This window comes from Delphinus delphis, chromosome 11, assembly GCF_949987515.2.
Source record: "Delphinus delphis chromosome 11, mDelDel1.2, whole genome shotgun sequence".
Taxonomy (NCBI): domain Eukaryota; kingdom Metazoa; phylum Chordata; class Mammalia; order Artiodactyla; family Delphinidae; genus Delphinus; species Delphinus delphis.
This window is the reverse complement of record NC_082693.1, coordinates 46,064,488-46,077,723: the sequence shown is the minus strand read 5'-3', so window position 1 is coordinate 46,077,723 and position 13,236 is coordinate 46,064,488.

The following is a 13,236-nucleotide window of genomic DNA, read 5'->3' as shown; positions in this document are numbered from 1 at the left end:
TATTGTGAACTGGACAGTGGTGGAAGGGAGGTTTTTACTTTAATACTTTTGATTTTAAAAATATGTAAGTGTATCATTATTTCAAAAATGTAATTAATTTTTGAAGAAATTATTTGTTTAGAAATGTTTTCTCACCAGATTATCGACTATGCCTTGTTCATTTCCCATCTCATTACCTAGCCCAGTACATAGCACATAGCACCTGCTCAACGAACGCTTATTAAATAAACACTGAATAGTAGAATGCTGTAATTGAAACTTTCTTGAAGGAAGGGCAAGCATTCTGCCTTCCTTCCCAACAGAGTTTTCGATGCGATGAAACTGAGTGACATTTTGTGAAAAGGACATGGAGGAAAAGCAGAAAAGCAACTGAGAAGATAAGAAAACAGATTTATATGCAAAATCCTAACTTGAGATGTCATTCTTTTTCTAATTCTTTCCAGAGTTTGCCAACCGAGGTTGGGGTGGGTAGAGTGAGAAAGAAAACTTCAAAATGTACTTTGAAGAGACAGAGAGAGAGAGAGAGAGAGAAAGAAATAGAAAAGAAAGAGAAGCACAAGAAAAATTTCCAGTAGAAGCAGTGACTCCTAACTCTGGAGCATCAAGGTGGTTTGGGGGTTTTTTTGTATCAGGTAAACAATTTTCTTCAGTGGACTTCTGTTTTTTAAATGCTTGTGGATTTAAAATTTTTGCTTTATGCTTCTTTTTTTGTGTTTGTTAGCTATTATTTTCTGAAAACTTTTTCTTTCTCCAAAGTTCAAAGTAGTCAGCCCACATATGCTCAGTTTAAGTAAGAGGGATGAACACACAGGTTAGATCATGTGGCTTAGAGCAGTGGTTGTCAGTCTTGGCTGTGTACTGGAATCCACAGGGAACATTAAAAATAATATTGATGCCTGGGGTCCACTCCCCAGACAGGCTGATTTAATTGGTTTATAGAATGACCTGGGCCTCAGAATTTTTAAAACCTCCCTCAAGTGATTCTAATATGCAGCCAAGTGTAAGAGCTACTGATTAACAGCATTCTTCATTCTTTGTCAGGAGAGAAACTATCTCCCAAATCAAACGAATATAGAACTTATTATTTATTTTGAATAATTAACTTTTTTAGTGAAGATTGTGAACTAAAATGCCATGTCCATTTTCTTTCTTTTTGAGGGTAGCCAAGTATTCACTATGTTGACCTCCTTAATACAGGAGCTACATATTGTGACAAGCTCCTATTTCCTTCATATTAATGATCATAGGTAGTAGCAACACGAAGTGATAGCTTTGTGGGTCCTTACATTATTACTGCTCCTGTCACTACAAGTTTCCCCAGTGTTGCTTAGGAAAGCCTGTTGGACTTGTTCTCAGGTTAGTCACCTGTGTTTGCTCAACAACAGCAGTGTAGTCGTAGAAGCAAAAAACCAGAAACAACTCAGATGCCTAAATCAGAAGAATGGATAAGTAATTTGCTTTATATTATACATACACACACACGAGTGCACGCACACGCACATATGTGAGAGCACATGTGTGCAATAAAAAATAATTAGCAGGAACTATAGGTAACTATATGGAGTAATCTTACAGTATCAAGTGCAAAAAAAAAAAATGCCCAGAAGACTACCTACAGTCGTGATGCTCTTTTAGATCACCTACAACAAAATTTGGCAACTTACTTGTTGAGGGATAATGACTGGCTTTCCTATGTTCCACCTTGAGGAGCTTGGTGCTGGAGAAATTATAGTGAAAATGTTAATTAATTAAGAATATATATTTTTAAGTGAAAAGTTCATATCCTAATGGAACTTACAGGCAGCAGAAACTCAAACAAGGTGAACAGGAGATTTGTGTGTGTCACTAGGGGAGTAGAGATACAATCCTATAAGAAAAGATATTGCATTGTTTGAGTCACAGCAAAAGCTTCCCGAAGGGGCTGACATCTAAGCTGAAGAATGTATAGAAATACGTCCAGGGAGGAGTGTTCAGGAGGACAGAATAGCAGGTACAAATGGAGGAGAGAGAGCATAAGGCATTCAGTGGCTCCAAGTTGATTGGGAGGACAGGATTACACAGAGAAAGAGAGAGAGCTGGGGATGACAAGGAATCAGACAAGAAAAAGCAAATAACAGACCAGAAGGGACTTGCTGTCCCAGAGATCAGAGTTGTGCTGAGGAGCAGTATAAATGGACCCTGGGTCACATAAAAAGAAAAGAGTTTCTGGAAAACTATCAGAGAGAGACAATGCATTTCATTCCACCCATAACACAGCCCACCCCTGGTGGGCTTCCTCTATTCTAAAATAGAGGATCAGATGTAAATACAAAATAAGTAAAACTAAAAAAGAGAGGATAAACCAAAATACATTCTAAAGAACATTGATTTTATTCTGTAGGCAACCAGGGGTCAAAAAAGGGATTGATGTGTTAGAGCTACTGATGAATAGCATGTGCGTTATCTATCTACAGATGATTCTTGCACTAGTGGGAATAAATTGAAGTTAAGGAGAGGAGTTTAGAGCTGCTACAGTGATAGAGTTGAGAGATAACAGGGACCTAGATAAGGGTAGTGGTCATGGGGGAAGAAGAAAATGGGAAAGAATAGATGTGGGAGCTGGGGTTGATCAGAATTGTGGCACAGGACAGGTGCCCTGCAGCTGCTGATTGGAATTTCTGAATACTTTGAAAAGTCATGGCTTGGGTGGTTTGGCTTTCATGAAGAGGGAGAAGAAAACCCCAGATGGAGGTGGCTTTGGGGAGTGGAGAGTTAGCTGCTGCCTTCTCCTGAATATTCCTGTGTGATCCCAGAGTCCACAAAGCAGAACTGCCCATTACCCCCACTTTCTACAGTGTGGCAGTTGTCTATTTCATTTTCAAACATCTCCTGTTTGGTCATGACGCCTAACCTTGACTGTCCTTCATAATGAGATGTAAATTTATTAACACCTTCTAGACCCTTGCCTGCAACTATATATTTTGGCTGCCTCCCAAGTCTTTAATTCCTTTATTGATGCATTTCATGATGGTTATTGCTTCCGTTTAAAAGCTTTTTGCAATCTCTGAGTTTTGGGAATACTATCTGTTTCTCTCCCATCCATGCTTTCATTAAAATTGATTTTCTCAGCTTCTCACCTATTTATGTTTGAGGCAAAGAATTTTCAATAGGTACCACAACCTAAGCACCAGAGGTAAAAATAGGGACAACTGAGATCTGAGTAATGTTATTTTAATTGTGATTTAAAGCCAAAAGGCAAAGACTTAGTAAAGAGCTGTTTTCATTACAGTTGTTCCATGCATGAAATGAACCATTACACATTGGAAAAGAAGAAATCATTCCAGAGTGGCTTTTAGTTCTAACAAACAAAATGAGTTCCAACAAGCTGTTTTTAGTCCCACAGCCAAAAAATGCATTCTGTTGGTATTTAGGATTTTTCTCTAATGTGGTATGATACTTTGAAATGTTATTTCATGTTATACTCTCTTTGTATAACGTATTTGCACTGAATAATGAGAGAAATGACTAGCTGGTCTAAGCAGTTACAAAGTCCTTTATTGGAGGCAGGAAGGCTGATGGCAGATGGCAATTTTAGGTTCAAGTCTCACTCTGAATAGATTTGCAGCACCTTGTTGACGTGGGATATACGATCTTTCCCTGGTTTGTAGAATGATGGTAGGGTGGTTTATTGAGATACTAATTTACATTGTTGTTCTCACTGTATTTTTTCTTGCCTCATTAAAATGGGGAAGGCTTTGGGATTCACTGTAGTTGAGGTTCAAGACTAAAGGCAGAAGTCACTCAAAGAAAACCCTTCTTATTGTCTTGTTTTTGAAAGCCTGAATTGACTAAGGAAATGAATGAGGGGAGAAGAGGGCAAAGAAGATCTTTGGGGCTGGGAAGAACAGCTTCCATATCTTTGATAAGGGACCTTCTGCAAGCCTGGAAAGAGGAAAGTAGTACTTGATGGAGTAGCAGGATCCACCCTGACTCCTTTACCAACAGGGTGGTTCACCTTGAGAGGCTGTGCAAGGGGCGCCAAGACCGCCACTTCTGCCCCTAGGTTTGGTGCTGGTGTAGCAGAGCTATCGGATTTAAAGAGACCATAGAGAATCAGAGTCTTTTGCTTTCGTAATGATCATGAAAACTTAATAAATATCTTTGTAATCATCATATGGGAGACAAAGAACTCCAATGTTTTGTAATCTGTCTAGACCCTGATTCTCCTGTGTGACCTTGGAAGTGCAGGACCAGGACCACTCCCCCCTAGTCCCATATCCTTATGACTGGAAATGAGTTTCTCACCATCTCGGTGACTGGAGATTTGGAATCTGTTTAAAAATAATTTGGAATGATAGTGTGATATTTCTTTTTTTTTTCTTTTTTATTTTTTTTAGTGTGATATTTCTTACATCAGAGTACAGTAGAATAAAATTCAAACCTTTCACAAATGTGGGAAGACAAATAATTATTTCAGGTAGAATAATATAAACGAAAGGGTTTTGAAGCTATGATTCCAGATCACTCTGCATTTTAATTATTATAATAGTTATGAGAAATATGAATACTAGATAAGCACAAAGGTTGGGATGAATTGCTTCCTGAGAGGTAGATTCATGTCCTCAACCAGAAATCCACCACTGTTTTACAGTCAGTGTTCCTAGGAAACCTTGCATTTCTGTTCTGAGTCCTTCATGTGGAGATGGGGATAAACCCCAGCTCTTCATAGTCTAGTGTATCGTTGCCCTTCACAAAGCAAGATGGCGCCTCAGCTTTCTCTTCACCGGGCTCAATGATCCCAGTTCTATTAGCTTTATCTCCCAATGTCTAGTTTCAAGGGTTTTGTTCTTTTCTTTGCACTCTTTAAAGGCACTTCTGTTTTCAAATTCCATCAGCCATTTGTGCTCAAGATCATTAGGGTGGCATAGTGACAAGAACTGGGGAACGGTCCCAAGCTGAAGTTCTGAGGGATCTTCAGAGGCAGCTGGAGCTCATTCACGTCCAAGCTCTGCCACTTCCCAGCTGTGTGACCTTAGGCTAGTCCTTTTAACTCTCTATGTCTCAGTGCCCACATTTGTATTCATCATTTTTTTAACTTTTCTATATCTTATGCTTTGACATCTTGGGGGACCTTACAGACTGCTTCTCGCAGAGCTAGTTATTTCCTAAAGGTAGTAAACGCCCTACTTGGGAGCATGCCTTTCATATGCAAACCAGCCAATACTGGGTCTATACCCCCAACCGCCTTCTTTATCTACTTCTCACACAACCTAATATTTCCCCCACCCTAAAGCATCTCAGGGCCAGGTACCACACAACTAGAGATCACCTCTATAGCTCAAAGTCCACTTAAATTACTCATACTAGTCAATCCTAAACTGTATACGCTGCCCTGCCTTACCTCTCCCATGGAAACCCCAATAAAGTCGCTGTCCTAAGCTTTCCTCTCACCTCCGCTCCTGCTTCCTACCAAATCTGGTGCTTCCCTGTGGCCTATGTGGAGTGGCTTCCCCCTTCTCTTGGGAAATGTAAGTAATAAATTCTCCTTTCAATGGCATTGTCATCCCTCAGTCACCTCCATAAATTAAAATCCCATGGGTACAAATGAGACAATGTTGAAAACTCAGAATGACAGTAATAATAGGTTGCCACAAGGATTAAAAAGAGCCAACATGCACATGTATATAAAGTCCTGTGACCATCACTCTGTGAACAGTGTTTAATTGATGCTGCCTATTATTTTTAATAAATTTTAACAAACAATTGTTGAGTACTAAATCTCTATCCCACTTCCTCAGTTTCTTCATCTGTTAAGGGGGATACGATGACAGTATGTCAACAGCAAAGGAATACCTTGATGATTAATCTTGACTTTTTTTAGAAAAAACAGTAAAGCTATTATACTCACACACAGTATTACTTTGGAAAATTCCAATAATAACTATTGCATTGTAGCTTGCAAAACAAGGGTTGCTGTTAGGGCAATCTTATTGATCTAATGATATCAGTAAGTAACTTCCTGAAATGACTGGATGATTAAGGCCAATTTAAAGATGCATTTTGGGGCTTCCCTGGTGGCGCAGTGGTTGGGAGTCCGCCTGCCGATGCAGGGGACGCGGGTTCGTGCCCCGGATCCCACATGCGGCAGAGCGGCTGGGCCCGTGAGCCATGGCTGCTGGGCCTGCGTGTCCGGAGCCTGTGCGCCGCGGCGGGAGAGGCCACAGCAGTGAGAGGCCCGCGTACCGCAAAGAAAAAAGAAAGATGCATTTTTATCTTCTGTAATGTTCTGACTAGACAGCTTCACCAGGGGACTCCCAGCTGCTACTAATTCCCAATCTGCCCTCCCTGGGAAGGAAAGGAGCATGGAGCAGACATGGCCATGACGGGAATGAGTGGCTCATCCTCACTTTGTTTTTGAAAAGTTTCAGCCACATTTCTGAATAATTTCCAAATCGGAACCACATTTTCTGTCTGTTTTCTTGTGTTCAGTATGAACCACCAACTCTGGCCTACGGCGCTGCACTCAAAGACCACTCTGGACCATGTTCTCTGTCTAACCTGGGGTCCTGAAGCCCACCCTGGTGCCTCTACCTACCTTCTGAAACTACCCCCAAACCCTTTAAAGTGATGTAAGGTGCACACATGGCAGGAAACTGTTAAAGGAGTTACAGATGAGGGAAGGGCTTTTCTGTGAAGAGAGTAACAGTGACCCCAAACTTCTCATGGTAAACACAGATGCTCAGTGCTTTGCCCCACAGCTGTGGTAGAGGGAAAGGGCGTAAGAAAACAAATAGGCACAGATTCTTGAGAACCTTAGCATGCATCACCATCACCTTGAGGGCTTCTTAAAATGCAGACTGGGTGACTTCTTCTGAGAAGAGGGAGAGACATATTTTCCCCTACTCCTCCCGCTAAATACAACTAAAACCACTAAACATTTTATACGTATAATAAACATAAGAAGGCGCTGAAAGATGGAGAGAAGAAGGCAGACTGACTAGGACCTTGAGAACCAAGGAAGGACACTGTGGTGAGTTCCCTGAGTTTTCTTTTTGCCTCACGTATCCCAGACTTGGAGCAGAAGAAACCACTAACCAGGAAATGCCAATGGTCTCAGACAAAAAAAAAGTCTTAACAAAAGGACTCAGAAAGGGGCAGTCTACCAAGACAGAAACTTTTTGAAAATAACAGCTCCATTTCAGCAAAACAGCACAGAAAAAAAACAGCACACCTTCACCAAGACCAGCAAAGGCCTAGACTTTCATCTTAGTGAGGTTGAAATGAAATGCCCCAAGCCCCCTTCTGGGTGCTATTAAAGAAGCCAAGCAAGGAACCAGGACTTTCTTCCCCTCCAGCCAGTAATGAGCTCCCCCGTGTCAGTGGAGACCACTTGAGGCTCCTGGACCTCCATCGCCACTTGCAATAATGAGGTGTCCTAGCCTCTGATATCAAAGAAGGCCAAGTAGAGCATCCAGACTTTCACCTATTATCCAGCAATGATGAGGCCAACCTCACCAGAAAGTCAGTGGACACTACCTGGGGAGTTCAAACACCCTCCCCAGCCCAGCACTGTGGTGTTCCCTCCTTGAATGTCAGTGCACGCTGAGCAGGGAACCTGGACATCTACTCCCACCTGGCAGTAACAAGGTGACACACCGCCCCTCATTCCCCTGCCAGAGCAGTGTCAGATGAAGCCAGCTAAACCAAAAGGTTTAAATAAGATCCAGAATCTCCTGACACACACAAAAAGTTCAAATTCCAATTGAAAGTTACTCATCAGACCCAGAATCAGGAACATCTCCAACTGAATGAAAAAAGACAATCAATAGATGCCAACATCAAGATAATGGACGTTACAATGACTGGACAACGATTTTAGAGCAACCAATATAATGCTTCAATGAGCAATAAAGAATGTGCTTGAGACGACAACAAAGGAAAAAATCAAAAGCCTCAGTAAAGAAATAGAAAGTCTTAGCAAAATAATAGAAGACATAAAGAAGAACCAAATGGAAATTTTGGAAGTGGAAAATACAATAACTGAAATTTAGAAGTTCAATGGATAGAATTAATAATGGAATGGAGAAGACAGAGGAAAGAATCAGTGAACTGGAAGATAGGGAGGTGGAAATCACTCAATCTCAACAACAGAAAGAAACTTTAAAAAAAAAAACAAACCCAAAACAAAAAACAAAACAAAACAAAAATAGAGTCTCGGCAACCATAGAACTATTAAAAAAGATCTAACTCTTCTGTCATTGGAGATCCAGAAGAGAGGAGAAACAGGAAAGAACTGAAAAAATATATACTAAAATCTTTTTGAGGCAAGGGCAAATATTTGGGAGCAAGGGAACTTTTGGGAATGATGGAAGTGTTTATTGTCTTCATTGTGGTGTTGGTTACATGAGTCTATACATTTGTCCAAACTCATTAAACTGTACCTTTAAAATGGGTGCATTTTATTGAATGTAAATTATACCTTTATAAAATTGGTTAAAAATTAAATTAAGAATGTAAAAAAAAAAACACTCAAATAAATAATAGCTGAAAAATTCCCAAATTTGGTAAGAACCCCAAACAAGACAAACCCAAAGAAATACATGCTGAGTCATATAATTCAAATTCTGAAAAGACAAAGACCTCTTTATAGAAGCTAGAGAAAATCAATACCTATGGGGGTAAAACAATCCAAATGACTGCAGATTTCTCACCAGAAACCATGGGGGCCAGAAGGAAGTAGCACAATATTTTTCAGGTGCTGACAAAAAAAGGAAGAAAGAATGAAAGAAATTCAACTAGAAATCCTATGTCCAGAGAAAATATTCTTCAGGAATGAAAGGGAAATCAAGACATTTTCAGATGAAGGAAAACTAAGACAATTCGTTTTGAGTAGACATACAAAGAATGGCTGAAGGAAGTTCCCTAAAAAAGAAAGATACTGATAAAAGAAGAAATCTTGGAACATCAGGAAGGGAGAAAGAACACAGGAAACAAAATTATAGACAAACACAACAGGTTTTTCTTCTCATCTGGGATTTTCTAAATTATGTTTTATGATGGAAGCAAAAATTATGACTGTGCTATAGATGTGATTCTAAATGCATGTAGAAGAAGTACTTAAGGCAATTATATTATAAATAAGGAAGATAAAAGGATATAAAGAGAGGTAAGTTTTCTATATTTCACTTAAACTGTGAAAATGATGCCAATAAAGTTTGATAAGTTATGTATATATAATAGGAATATAAAATGATACAGTCACTCTGGAAAATACTTTGGAAATTCCTTTAAAAATGTAATATGCAACTACTATGCAAGGCAGTAATTGTCCCCCTAGGTATTTATCTCAGAGAAATGAAGACTTACGTTCACACAGAAACCTTTCCACAAATGTTTATAATAGCTATATTTGTAATAGTCAAAAAAGAAAACCCAGATGTCTTTAATGGGTGAATGGTTAAATAAACTGTGATCCATCCGTACCCAGACTCTTATTCAGCAATAAAAAGAAATGAACTATCGATGCAACAACCTGGATGAATCTTCTGAGAATTATGCTGAGTGGGAAAAAAAAATCGCAAAAGGTTACACACTGTATGATTCCATTTATATTACATTCTTGAAATTACAAATTATAGAAATGGAGGACAGATTAGTGGTTGCCAGGGGTTAAGGAGGGGGTGAAGGCTGAAAGGAAGTGAATGTGGCAATAAAAGGGCAACGTGAGGGATCCTTGTGGGGATAGAAATGGTCTGTATCACTATCAAGGTTCTGGTTGTGACATTATTGGACTATAGTTTTGCAAGATGTTACCATTGGTGAAAACTGAATAAAAGGTACAAGGGATCTCTCTTTAGTGTTTCTTAACAAGGACATGTGAAACTACAATTATCTCCAAATAAAAAGTGGAAAAAATGCAGATTGCAGAGTTTTTGATTCAGTAAGTATAGGGTAATGCCTGATAACCTGCATTTCTGAAAATTTCCCAGGTGATGCCAGTACTGCTGATTAGGACCACACTTTGAGAATTACTATCCTAGACAAAGAGGGAATTTTGTTACCAGGGAAAAGCCCACAGGAGGCATCCAACCCAGAAACTCTTTCCTCCTGTCCCAAACAAAAATGTCAATATATATAACCCCTTCGAGGGTGCTAAGTCCAGAAGCAAGAGAAAAAAAGACAGACTGGAGAGAAACCAGTCTTAAGGCTAGATGTGTTCTAACTTCAAGACCAGTGTGGAAGTACCAGTGTGGTACCATATCAGTCAGCAAGACCGGACCCTGTCACCAGAAATATCTGTGACTCTGTGGTCATGGCGGTGCTCTAACACAGTGGACCTTAATCCTGGCTTGGAACCAGAAACATTTGTGGTAAAAATGCAGCTTTCTGGACCCCACCACAGAACAAAATGGAACGAGAAACCCTTCTTGGAGGGCCCACAATTCTATATTTCTCATCACGCTCCCCAGGTGAGGTATGCACAGTAAAGCTGGAGAAACGCTGGGCTGTAGACTTGTGATGCAGACCAAGAATAACCCAGGAAGGAATACAGAGCAAGCTGCCAGCTGGACAAGTGTGGAGCACCAGGGGCTTCTGGTGAGAGGCAGGACCTTCCCTGCCTTCCAGATGGAAGGGCTTCTCCTTCAGCAGTTTTTGTTTTGTTTTGTTTTGTTTTTTGCGGTACGCGGCCTCTCACTGTTGTGGCCTCTCCCGTTGCAGAGCACAGGCTCCGGACGCGCAGGCTCAGCGGCCATGGCTCACCGGCCCAGCCGCTCTGCGGCATGTGGGATCTTCCCGGACCGGGGCACGAACCCGTGTCCCCTGCATCGGCAGGCGGACTCTCAACCACTGTGCCACCAGGGAAGCCCTCCTTCACCAGTTTCATTACTTGCCTTTTGTGGAGCACCTGCTGTGTATGAGGCATGACACTGAGAACACTGTAGACTTCCTCTAAGTGTATCCTCACAATAGTCCTGCAAAACAGCTATTATTATCCTCATTTTATATATGAGGAACCGAGGTCTAGAGAAGTTAACTGCTCAATGTCATATACCTCATTAGTAATCGAACAGCGTTTCCAAGCTGGGTCTTTCATTTAGCTAAACTCAACTTCAAAACTCACTTTGAATCACTGCACCACTTGGATTCTCCACTACAGTGTATAAGAATGGAATGGTAGGAGCAAAGGGCTGGGGAAAGGTGAATCAATGACAGCAGAAATATAGCAAAAGCAACAGCTAAAATGGTATGGGGGAGCAGATAAGAGTGTCATGGGGAGGGGACATGGCCAGAGGGGGAGGGGACATGGCCAGAGAGCGAGGACTGGTTGCAAGCGGGAGGTAAAGTAGACAAGGCAAGAGAGTGGGGCTGAGGTGGGCAGACAGAGGGTGCCTTGTGTGGATTAACACTTACCACTAATATTATGAAACTGGTTTATTTTAAATTCAAATGGAAATGTCTATTTACAAAATAAAATAATGCTGTATAAAAATATATTTAGAAAGCCATATATGCTTTAAACTTAGCATAGTTTCTAGGGCATAAAAATTACCAGAATAATGTACGACCACATTGCTTCAAAGGGGAAAATGTCTTCAGCTTTGCTCATTTCCAGTTGAAACAGTTGTTTTCCTAGAACATATGTCCTATAAATAATCTAACACCCAATATAAAATCTGGCAGCAAATATAGTCCATTAAACTTCCACCATTGTGCTTTCTTTAACTGTCATATGTTTGAATGTGATTTTATTAACTGTGATAATTGCTCCTTTACTGCTAATGATAATATGATACTGTTAAAAATCAGCTTCAAGGTAATTGTTTTTATGCGTTCCACCTCCCTCAATCCTTGCACTCAAACTGTGTGCATGATTCTTGAGTTAAACTAGCCTTGTGTTTTTTGTAATTGAATCAATTTGGTCTCCTCTCCCATTGGTAAGTCCAGGACTATGCTATTCTATTCCTACAAATTTCTACGATTTTACTTAACCCCAGGAAGATATACCCTTCCCCACAATTGTACTGATTAGATGTAGTACCGGATTGCAGTGTCTACTGTATTATCTGCTTATAATAATTGATACCTAGTAAAAGTGTAGTAGTAGCAGGAGTTGTTGTAACCGATAGTGAACAATGGTAGTAATATCCAATAAAGGAACGAGCACTTGATAACCATTGGTTTGGTTAAAACAAGCTATCTTACTTGCAGGGGTTCCTCTTGTGTTGTTCAGAGGGGAAAATGCTAATATATAGCCCATCCAAAGAGAAGTTTCAGGTTATCATTGCTTACTCACCAGCCCTTAGGCCTCCCAGCTTACCTTCCTTGCTCTGAATCCATGTTTACCAAACAACCTCTTGGTAATGGTTCATCTTCCTTTGTGGGTTTGCCATCCAGGGAAAGCATGCACTGACCACCTGGCAGGAGCATTTCAGGCTTTTCATCTTTTATTTTCAATGTAATTCTAGTTTACAGAAAAAAAAAAGAGAGAGAGAGAGAAAGAAAATGAAACATATTGCTTTATGCAAATTCTAATTTAGGGCTTTTTCTCTATTTCCTTTTTTATTAATTGGATTCTCCATTGAGTAGGGAAACGTTTTCGGACAGCAAAGGAAACAGTCAACTACATGAAAAGGCAATCTATAGAATGGGAGAAAATATTTGCAAACCCTGTATCTGATAAGGTTAATTTCCAAAATATATATGTAACTCATACAACTCAATAGCAAAAAACAAAATTTAAAACCAACGACAACAAATAACTAGATTTTTTAAATGGGCAAAGGACTTAAATAGACATTTTTCCAAAGAAAACCTACCAGTGGCAAACAGGTACATGAAAATATGCTCAACGTCACTAATCATCAGGTAAATGCAAATCAAAACCATAAGATATTATGTCACATCTGTCAGGATAACTTTTTTTTTTTTTTAAAGTAACAAGCATTGGCAAGGATGTGTACAAAAGGAAGAAATGCACTGGCGGTGGGACTATAAAATGATGCTATAGAAAATAGTATGGAGGTTTCTCAAATAATTAAAAATAAAACTACTATATGATCCAGCAATCTCACTTCTTTTTTTAAATTTTTTTATGGTGTATCATGTTGATTGATTTGCAATATTGAAGAATCCTTGCATTCCTGGAATAAACCCCACTTGATCATGGTGTATGATCCGTTTAATGTGCTGTTGGATTCTGTTTGCTAGTATTTCGTTGAGGATTTTTGCATCTATGTTCATCAGTGATATTGGCCT